At 39.7% G+C, this 18,326-nt stretch overlaps 1 protein-coding gene and 1 long non-coding RNA gene across 4 annotated transcripts in view; one reads left to right on the top strand and one right to left on the bottom strand.

Moving 5' to 3' along the window:
* Positions 1 to 18,326, bottom strand: part of Mp (collagen XV/XVIII-type protein multiplexin) — a 480,457-nt gene that overhangs the window by 104,097 nt on the left and 358,034 nt on the right. For 2 of the 3 annotated variants that reach the window (XM_071708354.1, XM_071708355.1), the window contains exon 1: positions 2,469 to 2,950. The exons of the other annotated variant lie outside the window; for it this stretch is intronic. The gene's annotated coding sequence lies outside the window, so the exon portion shown is untranslated. Of the gene's footprint in view, positions 1 to 2,468; positions 2,951 to 18,326 lie in introns of those variants that run through there. 3 annotated transcript variants of the gene reach the window in all.
* The window catches only part of LOC139773703 (uncharacterized), a 266,478-nt gene that overhangs the window by 98,055 nt on the left and 150,097 nt on the right, over positions 1 to 18,326 (top strand). The window lies entirely within an intron of this gene.

The following is an 18,326-nucleotide window of genomic DNA, read 5'->3' as shown; positions in this document are numbered from 1 at the left end:
GCCGACTTATAGCTATCAGTCGTAAGCCTATTCGATTCTATAGATCCCGTGAAACTCTCTTGGATTATTCCAAAATCTAGTGCTTAATAAGTGGTCTTAACGTTCATCGTTTACTGGTATATATCACTGCACCATTTACCACGACCAGTCGTCACTGACTATAGCTGCAATAGGAGAATATAGTTACATTCGATGTAATCAACGCGACTCTGATACAAATTATTCCATATTAATTAAATTATTAATCAAACTTTCAATTAAATTATTCAGTTACAACAAAGATGTCATAAATTATTTTCTAGACTAAATCAAATTAAATTAAACAGAATATATTTAGTGGTATTAAATTAAATGGAGCGGAATAACACTATAGCGAATAACGCATTATTTTAACAGAAAAGAAATACAAAGATAAACTAATTTCTTTTCTAATCAGCAAAGCTTTTACGTTCAAATTACGACATATAAACTTAAATTTCAAGCTGTCTACTTGTTAGATTGACGTAACGAGCGTAAAATAGTAGGAATAATAATAAAAGTCTTTTCAGCTTGTCGAAAATATTTTCGATATCTTCTATACAAACAGAAAAAATCCAGATTTAGAGGCACGACTAGGTATAACACATCTCTAGATATAATATATCTCATACTATATGATAAATACAATCGCTGGAAGAGTATTAACAAAATTTGGTTTTTCTTATTTTTGGTGACTAATAATTCAATTAGATTTGTCATAACTTATTAAAGATGCTCCGTGTAATTTCGGTTATTATTACTTTATTACACATCTTACCGTATTTCCGCGGAGTAGCTACAATACAACAGTGACATATACTAATATTTGTCATTTTAGCGTCGTTCGCTATTGTGCCGAATTAGCCCCATTAATTTTGCGCCGACGCCGCAATCGTGGCGGCGACCAGCGCAATTGTGTCCGATCGTCAGCCGCCGTGCTGCTGCTATTTCATTACGTAATGGTTATCGCGAATGCGTATTCTGGTTATTTCGCAACGTATTCGTGAGAAAAAAAGAAATCGCTCGATAATCGTTATGCCTAGATTTACCAGTGTAACACGCGTTTGCTGTCATAGCGAATTCTCCGAGATAATTCTCACTCATTGACGCTCATGACGGTCAAAGGTGATTTAATTTCAAACGGCCCCATCAACTTTTGCTTTGACTGCGTCCTACGATTTCGATCGGCGATGAAGTCGTTTATTTTATCTCAATAAAGTTTTAATCTCGATAGACGAGTTTCAGCTCTCGTGTGCTGATACTCGTTTCTTTATTTTCACGAGAAAGTAGGAGATAGGTAGATAGATAGATAGAGAAAGATAGAGAAAGGAGGAACGACAGAGAGCGAAAAGTTTAACCATGTGCACTAAGAACTCCCCGCTATTAAGAATGCTCCTCCTAGATTTCGTCTTCAAACGACACTACCTTTACGCGACTCTTTGAAAGCATCGTTACGTCGTTACTTACGACAAACTCATTCGCGTACAACTATCTGCGTAATATCGCTGGTCGTTACGTTAATTCGCGTTAAATCGGCACTCGCTCGCCAAAGAGAAACTCTTTTGCAAAAGCTCACTGCCTGGAACTCGCGACCTTTCTCCCGTATCGCGCGGCACAGAAAATTACACTGACTCGTTATAATGAAGCAATTAATTTACTTGAAACTTTTAGTATCGATAGACGGACTTTTTCATGTCGCGCGACTAGATGAGGAGGGAAATTTATAGCGCGCATTAGATGAAAAATTCGTAAAAGTAATCTTCGTTTTCGTATATTCATTTCGCGCGCGCGAATTAACGATAACGAAAGTTCACATTTCCTACGTTTATCAGATCGACGTGCCGCGATTTCGCTACGAAAATTATTCGCAAACGCCGCGGGCCAGTCCTGCTCCTTCTAACATTTAAGATTTTTCTCGGCCACGTTAACGAACCAATTTATCAAGCAATTTGTCTTATCTCGATGAAGTTTTTAATCCGGATGGCTGCGATAGAAGCTAACCGCTGATGAAAGAGTAACGGGAGAGGAAAAATCTGTCGTCTCCGCAATAACGAATCGGTATGCATTGTCGACGTTTAATTAATTCTTTCTATTAATTAAAATTTATAGGTTCATTTATTGTCTTTACGTGATTCTGTCCTTTCTATTTTAGATTTTATCACAGAAATGTTGGCATCGTAAATTGAAAAGTATCGATTTCCTTTTTTTTTAATTTTTAACCGCGACTTCATTTGATTGCTATTTTAATAATAGAAAAAGTGGAGTGGAAAGAAAGAAGGGGGGAGAGAGGCAGAGAGAGAGAGAGAGAGAGAGAGAGAGAAAGAGAGAGAAATGCGAAGGCCGGATAGTTGCTCATGTCTTCGTCCTCGCAAAGCTCGCATTCCTAATCAATTTCTTGTAGTATGTAACGCAGGCTGCATCTCTTCTACCACGTCGATTTGATTACTTACACCAAACTCGAGCACACCGCGTGTATTTCCCCGATATTTCTCAACATCTACAACTCACTCGTGAAGCACCATGCCGAACGTAAATAAGAACACATCGTGGAGAACGGTTCGCACGCGCACTTTCGCGATCGCGCAACAGTACCAGAAGACGGATTCGTCTCCGAAGGTCCTCACGCAGGATGTTGTCACGGTACCTTGACACGCTTTTCTCTTCGTGGATCCTCGTGGATCCTCGTGGATCCTTCGCACGGCTCCTGGCTCGCCTTCCGCTCGCGGGCTTCACGCTTTTTTCCTGCGTCTTCTGCTGCGTCGCCGTACCCGCGCAAACTTCCTCCGGATTTTCCGCGACGCTCGTACTTCCGACCGGCCGCGGCAGCCATCAGTCGGCTGCGTCGAGACGCGTCTCATAAACGAGGACGGCCGGCATTTGAGCGCGCCCGCCGCCGCGGTTGTGTTCGCCCGATTCGTGGACCCTCGAGTTGCTTCGAGGGTGGCGAACGTGCGGGGTGGCGGGCCAGGGGGTCGGGGTTGCGTGCGGCGCAAGGAGCAGAACACCGGCAAGGGATTGAAGAGTCTGTGCTGCCGTCGCACGGACAGCGAGCAAACTAACCGGAGCGCGATCCGAACGACGTCGACGACGATGAAGTCGGGGCGCCAACCCCCAGTCGCGTCGCCGACGCCGACGCCAACGCTGAGTGGGGGTTGCTGTCTGTCCCCGCCACACGCCGCCACTACTCGCTCCCACCTCCGTGTTACTTCGCGGATAAATAAATAGGGGATGCGTGACGTGCGAAGCAACGTCGTTTATTGTCGAGAAGGAAGGGTAGAAGATCCCTCGGTGATCTTCAGATAGAGGATGTCGAAGGAAATCTCGCAAATGACATAGGCATTTGAATTTTACTTTTTGTTTCCGATCGCAGTATTGAATGATCCTGAGGGAATGCTATTTTTATCTTCCCGCCCGGATCATCGATTATTATGACGAATGGCAACGGAAAATTTTAATCGCGCATAAAACTGTTCGAGTTTAACCGTACCACATGACTTGGCTAAGAAATAGAAGATTTATTAGCCGTTTTAGCCGTTCTAATCGTGTTGAATAAAGCACATTGGAAACTTTACTCGAGAATATACATAACGAACTAAGGGTAAGAAATCTTAGAATTGCCTGTCTCTAGGAACCGATCGGTTCCAACAGGTCAGGCAAGTTGGCGTAACAACACCTCGTTGCAACTTGAAGGGTTGACTAGGGGAGCTTTACTTCGCGTGTCTGAAGTTGAGATAATGGGCCAAGCGCCTTGCTTCATTTGCCAGTGACATCCATGGATGTCGTTTCGATACCTTGTCGGGACTCCGTCGGGCTCCAAGCGCAATTATTATATCAACTCGCAATTTTCTCTTAAACGAAAGCCGAGAAGGTTCTCTCTCCAAGAGGACGTAAACAGGCTGGTTATGCACGGATCGTCTTCTCTTTTCTTTCGCGATGGAGAGCAGCGGTTCTCAAAGAAGCGAAAGGCATTGTCGGAAAAGAATACGTCGAACGCGATTATGTAGCTGATCGATGCGACGAACAACGCGCGTCGCAGAAGGAAACCGGAAGCGGGTCAAGCGTGATATTCGGCGCGGGTATCGTCCCGCGTGTCAGCTTTGCTGAGTTTTTCATAAATAAATATGAGATGATTATCTCACTTGTGCAACGCGTACGGAAACTACGTACCATCTCAGAACGCTCTAAAAGGTCGGTGACAGGAGATTTTCATATTCACGTCATCACGTAAAGATAAGAGGATTTAGCGCATGGTAGTTGTCCTTATTTTCTTGAAAATAAAAACGCCCGCGATGCCTTTTAATTCGCAACGACGATGGGTAAAGTGTATTTCATCCTTTGAAGGGAAGGTGCCTTTTTCCGGGATAGAAAAAACGAGCTCATCTCTCGCCTCTCTCCCGCCCCGTACATTTAATATTCATACGCTTTTTAACGCGAGCTGCTTTCGGCGGAAGAACAGTTAGCGAGAACTGCTCCAAACTTCCCTTTTTGTTAATTGAATTCTATGAATTTGAGCGGTATCGAGCACTGCAGAAATTCCGCAAATGCATTCTGAGAGTTCTGCGTCGATGTTTATGCGAATGCGAGAATTCACGCGTGTTATGACAGGCAGTACAGGATGGACAGCAGTCAACAACACTCGCTGTCCCAGAAACATAAACTTTAAAAAAAAATACGCTCGGTTGTTAGGATGACGCGTTTTTCATATAAATATGACGAATGCGCTCGATACGCACGAGCTATGATCCAACCAGAGTAATATACGATTTCAATTCGGATGTGACTGATTTGACGATGCACGTTGAGTAAACCCTGATCCGATTCTTCTCGGAATATAATGGAGTTGTTTAGGTATCCGAAAAAAGACATGGTACACCAAAAAGTTTCCGGGGTTAGTCGTAACGATTTCAACAGACTCTTAGACTATCCGTGACAAAAGCATAGATATCCGGATATTTTTGTAGGAAGGATTTATTTGGCGTTATCGCGGGTACGAATTTAATCCTGTATCCTTTCGGAGTTTAATCGGAATCGAATGCGCGAACGTTGCAATTGTAGCAATATTTTATTACAATCGATTACAAGATCTTGCGACGCAAGTTTTATCCACGCACGACGATCGGTTTCGTTGCGACATATTTTGTTTGAATGCGTAACTTGTACCTAGCTTTGCTTCTTCAATGAATTGATTTTAATGGTTCGATGAGCCGAAAAATTCTTCCACGCGAATGCATAATCATTTTTTACTTCTGCATTTGCTTGCTATTTCTCGATTATCAAATAAAGATTCCGAGGCAGACTTGAACTAATGTGAAGATGCTACGATTTAATCCCGTTTAACAATTAAAAGCATGGTTCATTTTCGAGAAGTTTTCGGTATTCGCTGTTTATAACGCTATTTATAATTTGAAACTCGATCTTTGCTTGATAGTTTCAATTAAGGAAAGATAATTTACTAATCAGAACTTATAATCAAGTTAAAAACCATTAATTCCGTGTGACATATTACAGAAAATATTATATTCTTACCTACCAAGTTCTACGTAAATATTCGCAGAGGCACGTTTAACAATTACATTGATATTCGCACGAAAGCAAGAGCTCGTTAAATTTGGAAGGCGAACAGCAATTACTTTATAGTTGCCGCGAGCGTTTCTAACGCACAAATGATCTCTCGTTTAACGAAGCGTATTCCTCAGTTCCCTTTGTCGTCGTATTCAACAAACTCATTGCCGCATCGCGGCTGTTAATTTTTCCTCGCGAAACAATTTTTCTACCGTGAAGGAGATGCTTATCGCCGAATTAATAGAGGTAATTTGCCAAGATCGGGCAAATTACCTTGTAATTTGAACGAGAGATTGCCCTGTGCGTCCACGAAGAGAGTGAGAGGATCGATGTTTATTGTGCTGCAAAACCAGGATTGTAATCCCGATGGTTCGCGATGGTGTGAAGGTTGCATCGGAGGCTCATCGTTGCTCGTTAGACACTCGGTCGTGCGTGACGATCACTTCCGTCACGCATGAGCACGTTCTCCGTTCAAACGTTACTCGCTCCCGTCCGCTCGGGTAATTCGTTTCCCCGCATCCCAGATTTTCCAGGACTCCGGTACAATTCGCGATTTCGTTTCGAGTAATTCCACGCTCGCGAAAAATTGCAACCACTTTCCGTAACGTGTCGTGCGTGTTTGTTCGTTTCAGATTTAATGAGAGTTCAGTGCGTGTAACTATGCGCCTGCTGAAATGAATGTTATTGTTTGATAAAACGCGCGACCACGTTTTATTCAGGCGTATAGCGTTAAAACTTCTTTTTCATCATGGATTTATTAAACGGCAGTTTTAGCAATTTCCGCGCGCGCTTTGTTGCCGATTTTACTTTAGAATTCACGTATCTTCAAGAAAATTTGCACTTTACGCGCATACATCTTTAACAAGCAATCGGAAGCAGTAGCTCTCTAAAAAAGGTAGTAAAATAATAAATATAGAATAAGAGCAGGATAATATAAATAGAAATTTGTGATAAAAGCGCGGAACTTTTTCATCGCGGGATCGCATTAACAGTTCGTAAACAGATTGAGAGGGAGTAAATCTTTATAATCTTTAAAAGCAGATAGAGATTCCCGAGGAGATGGTGCTTGGTAATAGCGTATCGTGTTTTCGCTACCATTCGTTTATTGCTTCTCCGCGAATAACGAAATCTCCACCGCTTAGCTGTATCATAGATAAAGCTATGCGCGAGGCACTCGATAACGCGGTGTAAGTAGAAATTGAAATTTCCTACTGGGCTGAATTGCTCGGTAACTCAATATCCTAAGAGTTTGCTGACCTCGTTATACGCTCGTTCGTGCGTGACCGATTACTTCCGTTACGCATGAACACATTTTTCGTTGCAAGCACGTTGCACAGTATGAAATATAAAGAATGAGATGTTTCCACGAATGTGAAAACTATCTTCGACGCTAGCTAGAAGTTGGCTGATGATCGCTTCATTATGGCTTTTACCCAGAAAGCTATTGCGCTAATATTATAACATACGGTCGTTGATTCCTATAATTGTTTACTGTTATTGACTTACTACTAATCCTTCATTTTTCTCAATATCGCCGTAATTGTTTTCAATCTCAAATTTTACTGATTAGATAAATATATTTAGAAAATATCTTTCAAAATTCACGTCAAGTTTATTCCTGTTGAAATACATCTTTGACTTAATTATAATTTAATTTATAGTAGAGGAAAGTCCTCTATTATGAGATAGGTTCATAATATGAGATAACAGGGTTTCTTTTAAACTAATAGGCCCAGATAGGACCTAATAGTTTAAAAGAAACCCTGTTATCTCATATTAGAAACCTATCTCATAATAGGGGACTTTCCTCTAATAATTTGTAAAAGTTTATTATGAAGATTATTTTGATACTTTTTTTACACTATCAAGTACAAATGTACATGTATAATATGAGATAATCAAGTTGAAAAGATAAATAGATGGATAAGCGTTTTATCATTTCCGTAGAAAAAGTTCAGGAAAATATATAATGTATTCAAGACAGGGCATATACACGCTACATCACGCGAACGTTTCAAGAAGTACCATGTTGATCTCGTCAAGCAGTATCTTGAATCGAGTTTTTCGCTAACCGGAAGTATACCGCAATGCGACGTACGGAAGGCTTATCGTCCTCGTTACACGCTTGCTCGTGCGTAACGATTACTTCCGTCACGTGCACATCCTTGAATCTTGAATCAAAAGCCACTCTGCTCGAACTATTCGTTTCGATGGATCAAAGAATGCGATGTCCCCGCTTTAGCAACGTTCCGGCCTGGCTGCAATATTCGCGAGCGCATTCCTTGGTTCTGGAGCGTCGACACAATTAATTGCGAATGGTTGGTACAGGTGTCAAGATTTTCGCGTTTCGTGTTTCGCGTTTCGCAGTCGATAATTTGTATCGCAGTAGGAAAAAAGGTATTGCTACGTGGGATTTTTCAACAGTATTTTATTCACGAGGAGTTTCAATTTTACCTCTCGAATAAATAAACGTTCTGCTCGACGATTTTTCGATTAAGAAAAGTTTAAAACGCTCAGGATAGATTAAGTATAATTGTTTACTTTCCTGTTAAAAAAAGATACAGGAAAATACAAAAAGTAATTTAACGCATCGTAGCGAGTATAATCAACGTATTTACGACAAATTGCGCGCGTGGTGTTCTCCCGTATATCCCTTAATAAACGAAATATCGGCGTGTGCGCTTTCAAAGGGTCGGGTCCTCGGTACTATTGCGGCGAGCACGAAATGACAAACCGCGCGCACGTCCATCGGACCGTTCTCTGGCGAGAGCGATGAGAGAGCGGGGATGCCTTCAGGTTGCCGCGAATCGATGTCCGACCCCGCGAATGCAAATGCGAAATAGTGGCTGACCCATTTTTTCCGCGCTTATCGCGCCGCACTGTCTCCGCTCGACTTTTCTCTAGCCTTCACATGCCCCGCCATCAATCTTCGCGTTTCGTTCATCTTCTCCCCTCCTCCTTTAAATCGTTGTTACGTTGAATATCGCGAGTCTGCGCCAGTCCGGCCGATAAACTAATTTCGTTCGGGTTAAAAAGCTGTTCGCGAGTTAGCGCACTTTTCCTACAGCCGTTCTCCGCTCCTCCCGAAAATCCGTGCCCGTAATCTAGCACCGGAAATCTCATCCCTCATTTTTTTGTCTCTCATCGCGCGAACGTGTCGCCATTTTGCCATTTGCATTCTGTTTCCTGTCTACGACAGAAAAGGCAGCATCGACGTTTTTACTGCTCGTTAGGATCAAATTACGATTTGAACTGACATCCGAGATTGTTTGCGCGTCCCGACGAAAGATAATAATTTTTAAATGGATTGAACTTTTTTCCCCATTAATTGAACAAATAATAAGGGCATGTATCAGAAATTCAACGTTGCTATTTTCGACTCTATTAGAACTTTTTGACATTTGATGTTACTAGAATTACAAGTTTTTAATTTTACAATATTTATATACTAATACTTTTCGCAAAGTCGTTCTTATTATAAAGTTTGTTCTTATTATTTTAAATCACTTTGGAATAGTCATATTTTCCAATAACCTTTACACGATTCTATTTCTAAAATGATTATTATAATAGACAGTTTCATTTTATTGATGAAATCATATATCTAACATTCATGATTAACATCTAATTATAAACGAATCGTATTAATCATATATGTAACGCTCATTAAATTATAACAAAACTATATATAGATCGAGGTGTCTGATTCTTAGATACGACTTCGAGACGGTGTAATAGGAGCAAGAAATACAGTAGCTCGTATTTAGAAGCAGCTTTTGCATCGAAATTCGTTAATTCCGGTATTTTTTTAATACGGCACAGAATTAGAAATGATGCGTTTTAATTCCTAACGACCTACATTTTCCTCGTCTTTGTGCTCGAGTGAACGGTGTTTATAGCACGAGAGCACGTAATAATTCGATAGTGTCTCGGATCCCCGGGATGCCGCGACGACGAATCGAGCGTATGATTTTCGGAATCGCTTGGCGTGGGGTCGCCCGACCTCCGTGCGAGAACTTGTCCGGGCAAGTCGGTTAATCCGAAATTCTCAGATAACAAGAAGGACGTTGCATCACCGTCGTCGATGCCCCGAGGGGGGTCGCTGCAAAAAGCCGAGTTGCGATTTAGCGGTTACTCGGGCTTCGCTTAAAGGAAAACGTATTACTTGACATTTCTAAGGACTGACGGACGGGCACACGAGCAAGAACGAACGAGATTTGCCGTCTGCGAAGGGCTTTTGGGAACTGACCATCTTTATAGTTGAACGTGTCTTTGATCAACGGGCGACGTCACTTACCTACGTCAAATCGACCAGAGAGAGCATTTCCGCTTGAAATATTAAAATAATGGTCAACAGCCAGAAAGAGATGACGTATCGATAAAAATTGATGCCTCGTAATATGCGAATAAACTGATAAATGAATTATCAATTGTCGTAATAATTTTTTATCTTGCATATTTGCAGTTTTGAGTAACGGTATTCCGAATATCTTGTCGAATAGATGTTTTTTTTTACCAGCGATACGAATCTCTTACGTATATTAAAGTATATAGAATACTTTCTATTAATATTATAAATATGATTAAAAGAAGATTCTAAAATTAATTAATATTTTTTACATTTTCGATAATGCTATATGCTACAGATATCTAAATGTAAAATAATACTTATCGGAAAATTGCTGGTACTAAATCGACCCAACTTTAAACATTTAACAAACGTCATATCGAGAATCTATTGCTTTAGAAAGATTTATTTCAACTTTCAAGACCCTGCTGGAAATTGTTTCACTATCTCGAGGAATAACGCTTTTGTTAAGAGATAAGGTTAGTTATTCATAGTAATTACATCGCATTGTATAATGAAAGATACATTTTTAAGCCCCAGAATACCGTTTTTATTTTATTCTCATGATTCTTTCTTGTTGACCTCGCGAGCTCTTTCTGTCGTAACGATCCTATTACGACATAAAACATCCGCGCGCGCCGCGCGCGCTGATATTTTTCTTGATTTATTTTCCGAGACATAATTAAAATCGTGAGTCACGGAGAAATTTGTGAAACAAACAGCAGCGACAATTAATCTGCAGTTTAATCCAAGGTCTTATTCAGATGATACAAAGCATGCGGGACAGTAAATGGTAGACGCAGATCTTCCCACTGTGTTCGCCATTATTCGCCGTCGCGCGCACACTGAAATCTGGATCTAAAGCTTTCGCGAATGAATATGAATAACAAATGGTGCGGATTATACACACTCTGAAACCTGCGCCATTAATACGCAATATAGATAGTAGATCGTAGGCTACAATTAGTTTCTCGCGATACGTGCCATTGTAACGTGCCCGTGGGCAAATACTGGCGGGTGTACGTATATCATATTGATAAACGTGGAATATGCTTCACACGGCAACGTTCACGCTTCATCGGACCATCGTCTGACTTCAACGTCAATAACAGTCGCCTGCTTTTACAGCTTCCGTTAGTTCTGTATCGTAGCTTCAGTATTGAAGAATCTCACGTATAATCCGGCGCGATTCTCTTTAAAGAGAATTTCTCCGAATTGACTTATTTATCTACTCGGGTAATATGGGGAACGCGAATGCATTTTTGCAGTCGCGTTATTTTCGTTAGATTAAAAAGGAGGGCTACATAACGCGTTTTCTTTGCATCTGGAAAAGAGACACGACAGAAATTTGCATACGAAAAAAGTAGGACGCTTTCATGTATCCTCTTTTTTTTGTTTCTTTTTCTCCCTCGTTATACGTCGACGCACGAGTCACGCGAAATTTGAACGAGAAAGGATGAACTGGGAAACACGCTATAAATTCGCAGGGGTCTCTTACCGAACGTTTGCCTTTGGATGTACGTTGCGGGGGCTTTCGGGGTCGCGGACGCGAGGAAGCAAGTTTTCAGGTGTTGTGTGTTGTTGTTCACGTAGCGCTGTTACGTGAAGCGGCGGGCCGGGACAAGAGCGGATGTCCGACTTGCCATGGCCACCCTCTGTGGACAGTTTAGTGCACGACACTTGTTTGCCTCGCCTAGCAGCGTATTTTTCCCCGTCTGTTTCCCTATCCATCTCTCGACATCCGGGCCTCTCATCCGTCTCGGACGCGCGACTATGAGCGCAACGTGAGCGACCGAAGCTTAAGGAGAAGCGCAACGATATCACCGAGGTAACCACAAGATGCACGCCGAACGATGGGCATCCCCCGTTCGATTGGTCCGAAAGTAACTGAGACAAATCCGATCGTCTTTATCTGCGAGACTGTAAAGTGCCGTCGCATTCTGAAACAGGTGCGCCACGAATGGTGGCCGTGCGAAATGCGATTCGATGCTAACGCGACCATTTCGTATGTGGTGCTTACGTGCCGGAATTCCTAAATCCGCTTGTCCTGCGGTCGTGTCGGCGGAATGTTTGTCAGAGACGCGCGCGTTAAGATGCGAATTTCACGATTGCTCCGAACAGCCGTCATACAACAACCGCGCTGTCGTTGAAACTTGTGACCGTAACAGTGCTTGCAGATGTCAAAACTTTGATGATATGGATTGTATGATCGTATATGTTTGCATCATAATTGATATGAAATGATGTATAGATTTTTTTGAATTTTCAGAGAAACAATTGATTTTATTATCAAAATTAGTAGTGTATGTATGTACTTATGATTATTGTTGAGGGTTACGCATTTTGGGGTAAGAAGTTAAAAGTATGATATTTTGTGTATGCTTTATTACAGTAGCCTATAAAATAATTTTAATTAATAAAAAATATGGAGTCGTTTAATATAACAGCCGATAGATACATACTATATTTTATCATTCTTAAATGTTCTGTTCCTTTTAGTTCTTATAAAAATTTTGATATTATTTACTTATTTGTTTATGTCAGTACATTTAGAAATACGTACTACTTATTATTGAAACGCTTTGACCATCCTAAAATTAAATATTATGATCTAACGATGAGCGTCTGTTTGTACGCGCACCGGCTGTTCAAACATCGGGCTTTCTACTTAAAGATAGAAGATAGGACGCAGAAAAATCTTCCGCTAAAGTTATGATAATATTTAATATCTTTTAATTGCAACATGGTTTGTATAACGGTGAAAGCACCATTAAACAATACTTAATAAAGATATTTGACCACATTGATTACTTTTGAATAAATTATGTTATCAGACGAAACGTAGATACTATCCAAATACAAATAATATATTGCAAATTATTTAAACAATGTAATAACAGTGTATTCTAATTCGAATGAGTTTAACCATTATGAGAGATTAAACGCAAGCCAAGCATTTGATTTATTGAAAGCCGATCTGATATCAGCTGATTTTCCTTAGAGGTTCACTAAGATTCTCGACGCAAAGTTATCGGTTACCGTTCAGTGCACACGATATCGGACTCCGATAGTCTCATGTACCGTTCTTGTTTTGATAATCCTGTCCAGCCTTGGAATGCATTAAACATCCAAGCTTTGATGCACTGCTGAGGAAAAAGGATCCGTGCACAAAGGAATCGCGATCGTTCGAATCGCGCCTTTGGAATTAATCTTGTGGCATACGGGATTCCGTTGCGGAAGAGCCGAAGAGGGTGGTCAAGAGCCAAAAGGCATGCGAAAATCACGAAAGAAAGTGAACGGACGAAAGAGAAAGAGGGAAGGGGGAGAAAAATTTATGCCACAATGCTAAAAAGAAATATATATAATCTGGAGATATAAAATTTAAATAAATTCTAAAGCGGAGTAATACGAAATATATTGAATTTGCCTGTGAATGGTATTTCAATTCGACGTTATTATATTATAAACTGATTTTAGCAATAATCAAAAACAGATAACCTGAAAAGATAAATTAATAAAGAACTTTAAAGTACAGTTTTTTTTTAATTTTCTAAAAGTAAAGATTTTTGTGAGGATGTTTAATTATTTTCTCAAAATTTGCTCTGCGATAAGAAGCAAATTATATAGCCCGGCAAATATTATTATTATTGCAAGGGTCAAATAAAAATAGTTTCTTGATATTGCATTGCGATAGATGTAATAAATACGTAAGGAAGAAATATGACTCGTCTCGAGTTATTCCACATTATTGTGAGAGCTGCTGGTAAAATATTTATATAATTTGCAATGCGAGGGAAATATAAACGATTGGAATACACAATAATTTTAGGCAGACTAAAAACAAAATCTAAGAAGAAAAATTATGGATGCATTTGATTTGCATTTGCAGGCGCGCAACACATTTCGCGATGATTGTAAATTCTGGTCGCAACATGCATTTCATACATCATCGACCTACGTATGATATTGTTCCGAAATTGTAACGATTTTACCATAATTATAAACGGAATGCCCTTCATTAACGCAAATTGGTGCTAATTTTGCCGTTCGATATATAGCGGTCTATACAATCACTAATTAAAATTTTGATTATTTATTCTCGTTGGCTTAAGGTAAATATTTATAGGATACTGAAACACCTCTAGCTTTTTTAAAACGACGATTTTTTGAAAATGTACCAAAATTGTACGGCATATTTCGTTAAAAAAATAGTCACTACGAGATTATCTGGCGAGTCTGACAGGATGTATACATATCTAATCTAATCGATATGGGTTAACTCCAGACAATACGAGACGAGAGAAGTATTCTTGGTACTCTTTATGGTACTTTAGGGGTACGTACAGGTATCAAGAATGGAAAAAAGAAACACTGTGCAAAAAAACAGATCGAAAGTCGGCCTCTTTCCATGTAAAACGTTACCTTTTATTGCCGTGGGTGCCCGTCAGGTAATCTCCAGGTGACTATATCGATTAGAATTTTAGTACATTTCGGCACGCAATAGAGCAATCAGCAACGCGAAGCAAATTCATCGTGATAGAATAGCGAGTCGATATTTTATATATTATATAAAAGATATATGTTTAATGAATTTTGCCAATTATTCGTATCACACAATTTCAAATATTGCCATTGTGTAAAAGCGACAACAGAAAACATCCTGTAAATATGCTATATACGCGAAATTGAGTTATAAGAGGCGTAGTGGCATTCAACCTCTTTCGACGTTCTACATTTCTTTTCTTATCGCTACGATAGCTTGTAACTTCTCATTTAGTCCAATTGCATCTCATGTTTTGTTGTAACGTACCGCAGCATATCGTCTCTTTCGCACCACATCACGTTCCATTTCGGTCTCCCATAACCCCATCGCGTTCCACGTTGCTTATAGTACCACACGGGTCTTTCATTTTATCGTAACTCGATCTCGGATCCAGACATCTCGGAAGCTCGTTCCATTTTCTACACTCATCATTATTGTATTTTATTACTTCTCGCGTGACAACGAAGTCTGCTGTTGTTTAAGATAAAAATATAGTAAATTTTGGGGAATCTATAGTCTATAGATAGTTCTGAGTTTCAGAAATTACTGGTTTAGCGGAGTATTACTTTAAAATGATTATCTATATGTAGATATATCTCTCCTTGCGTAAAGGAATATATATATAGGAGAATTTTCAGACGGCATATTAAATGACGAATCATTTATCAGACTATGCGGAACTCTGGAATATTCCGCATCTGCAAACAGTATGTCTATTCATACAAAGGGAATTATTATATTCGATTTATTTTGTTTCGTGTGGTATATCTTTATATTTTTTACACTATGCTGAAATTGATCTATCACATATAAAAAAAAAGCTTTACTCGTCGTAATAAAAGAATATTTCAAAAAACAACTCGTAAATTAGAACATAATCCTGTGAAAGAATGGGAATAAATAATAATTTTTTTTTTATAAAAATGCACTGTTATAGCTATTTATATAATGTATCAATTTTATCACACCGAAAATTCGTCCAATATTTCAGTACAGATTTACTTTAATCAAATGTACTCTGTTCCCTTTATATAAATGTCACTTTTGTTATATATATATTTTTTTTTTGGTTCCCTAAAATCTTGATTCTATTTAACCTAATATATATGTTGCAAAGCTTTTCATCATACGCGAAGACGCAATTTCACTCGTTCGCTTTGGCTATTACTTTTGCGTTGGTTCCACATTCTCATCATACAGTCTACTCTTGATTTATTATGATTGTTTATCCCGATCGACCCGATTCCGCATGACCATTTATGTCGGTCTGTATTAATTCCATTACCCACGATATGATCCTCTCGGTATTGCTTTCCATGTTTCGATATCAATTTCGACGTTTAATTAATACAATACTTCTGAAGAAACGGAAAACCAATGATATTTTTATTCCTCTCCGCAAAATTCGTGCATTCTACGGTTTAATTAATTCTTAAATCGTGTTGTTCGACATTGTAGTCTTTATCCGCAAGTCGTTGCGCACTAAATTCTTTCTATATAGTTTTATATATTTTTTGAATTACATTACGAAGTAAAATACTGCGATAGTTTGTAATTTTTAGTGTATGAAATTTCTTAAACTTTTAATGATGTATAACACTTATGTCCCACTCTACCAATGTAGATTAACTTTAATCTCGGTTTAACTTAATTACTTTTTTATCTTTTTCTAATTCTTAAAACTAGAAAAAAGATAAAAAGTAAGTTAAACTGAGATTAAAGTTAATCTGCGTTGGTAGAAATGGACATTAAAAATGTGTTATGATATTTTTATTAAGAAGAAATCACGCGAATCAAAGTATATTTTTTTTAGAAATTGCATAATTATGTATTTTTTATGAATCTCTTTTATCAATGTATAATTCTTAATTTTTCGAAGTGCTGCGCGTAGTTAGTATTACCAGTATCGAAACAATCATAGGCAAAATAGGTGAATATTGTTTAAAATTTATTATATTCCAGAATGATAGATTATCCTTAATTGGTTCACCTAATTATAATTCCATCATTTATTTGAATCTCTAGTGAAAGAATTCGGCGTTTAAACAAGATGCACGATATCGTCACCGAGATTCTTTCTCGAGAGTTTTATGGATCGTGAATCTGATAATGTCCCGAAGGATTAAGGCGCCGAATAAGAAAATTTCACTTTACATCCTCGGTCGGCCACATAAATCGAAACTAGCTAATCCCTTTTCGATTGCGCGTACTTTTATCCCTCCCTCTATACGTTAAGATTTAAGTTCGCCGAATGGCGTTACCCACTCGCAGGTCTAAAACTGTTCGTAGCTGTAACTCGAAGCGTCTCTGAATGTTTTCTGTATATTTACTTTACTAAAGGAGACTAGAATAGAGTAGAGCAGAATAGAATACAACTTTATCTGTTCTCACGATAAACATCCTTTAAGAATAAATACCTATTTAGGGAGATATAAAGCCATCTGTGTGCGTGTACGAATAGAAGGGGGAAAAGCATTTAATATATAAAGCGTTTTAAAGTTCTCAAACTTAATTTTCATGGCAATTTACTTTATTTTAATTAGAAATATTTTGAGAACGGTCTTATTAGTTGCTATAGTTTTTCAAATTTAGAATTAAATATCTAGATTATTAAACTTCAAACTTGTTGCACCGAAAAAATAGAGTCTACTTAAAAGTGCTTTTCCTTAACATTTTTTTTATTATTGAAGATTTATTGAAAGATATTTCAAAACAGAAAAAAGATTCAATCTAAAAATACAAATTTTGTATATCTTAATTATCATGATAAATTGTCATGGGTTCTTCATATTCGTAACAAATAGACAGAAAATATACTTATACGCTTCGATATTGTACGGTATTATTTACCAGCATCTTGCTGGAAACACACAAAACAAAGATCATTCGGATCATCCCATCTGCGGTTCTCTGCGCGCGTACCCGGACGTTATCGGGCACGATGAAATAAAAGAAGGAGATCGCTAAGTCAGGGAACGTAATTTCACCATGTTGCTCCGTGGTAATCCAAGTCTGCCACCAACGGCGGGGCGATTCGTCCTTCAGGACGCGCCGGTACCTAAGCGCACGAATGTAACGCGCCCTACGGCCAGGATCGCGCCGTGAATCTCGAGGGGCAATTCGTCCCCACTCGAGAGCCGAGGTTCCTGGATTCCTTGGGAAAGGATAACCCGCCGCCACGGAATCCCCGCACGGAAAATTCCTTATCTGTATCGCCCACCTCCCGCCGGTCTCTCCACCCCTTTCGCCGCGCCGCGCCGCGCCGCGCGCCGCGGTTCGCGTTCCTCCCGCATCCAGGAGTTATTTCTCCTTGCTCCTATCGGGGCCAGCGCGCAGTTCACCGCTCGAGAAACTGTTGTCCTCCGCCTCCCCGAAGATCCTCGCGGCACCGGGATGCCGCGAAACGGAGTGAAAACCGCACACGAACCGGCGTGTTGGAAACCCGCAGCGCGGCGGAAGTGCCTTTCCGTTGACTTAAATTATAACTTGGCACACATATACGGGGCGAGCCAACGATAGCAAGTAACTATATAATTTTACATAATTTGCATAATTTTACAAATGAAGGAGGAATATTTGCCAATTGGCGACGCTGGAGCCATGATCTTCAACTCACAAACGCTGCGAGAGCATATTCTCCTCTTTCTCTCTCCCTCTCGTTCTTTCCTTTTTCTAATTTCGAGCACACATGTACGTACGCCGAGCATTTATTGTCGCGTTATCTCGCAAAGGCATTAAGTACGGGGAACGTACGAAGAACCAGCGAAAGAGGAGGCGGATTCCAGCGTTCCGGCGCACAAGCTATTCTTATTATCACGTATTACGGTGGAGATGAGAGCTCGGTCCGTGCGCGGG

This window comes from Temnothorax nylanderi, unplaced genomic scaffold (assembly GCF_030848795.1).
Source record: "Temnothorax nylanderi isolate EJ_2023f unplaced genomic scaffold, tnyl_v1.0 TNYL_tig0066_pilon, whole genome shotgun sequence".
Lineage (NCBI taxonomy): Eukaryota > Metazoa > Arthropoda > Insecta > Hymenoptera > Formicidae > Temnothorax > Temnothorax nylanderi.
This window is presented reverse-complemented; position numbering and strand designations above follow the sequence as displayed.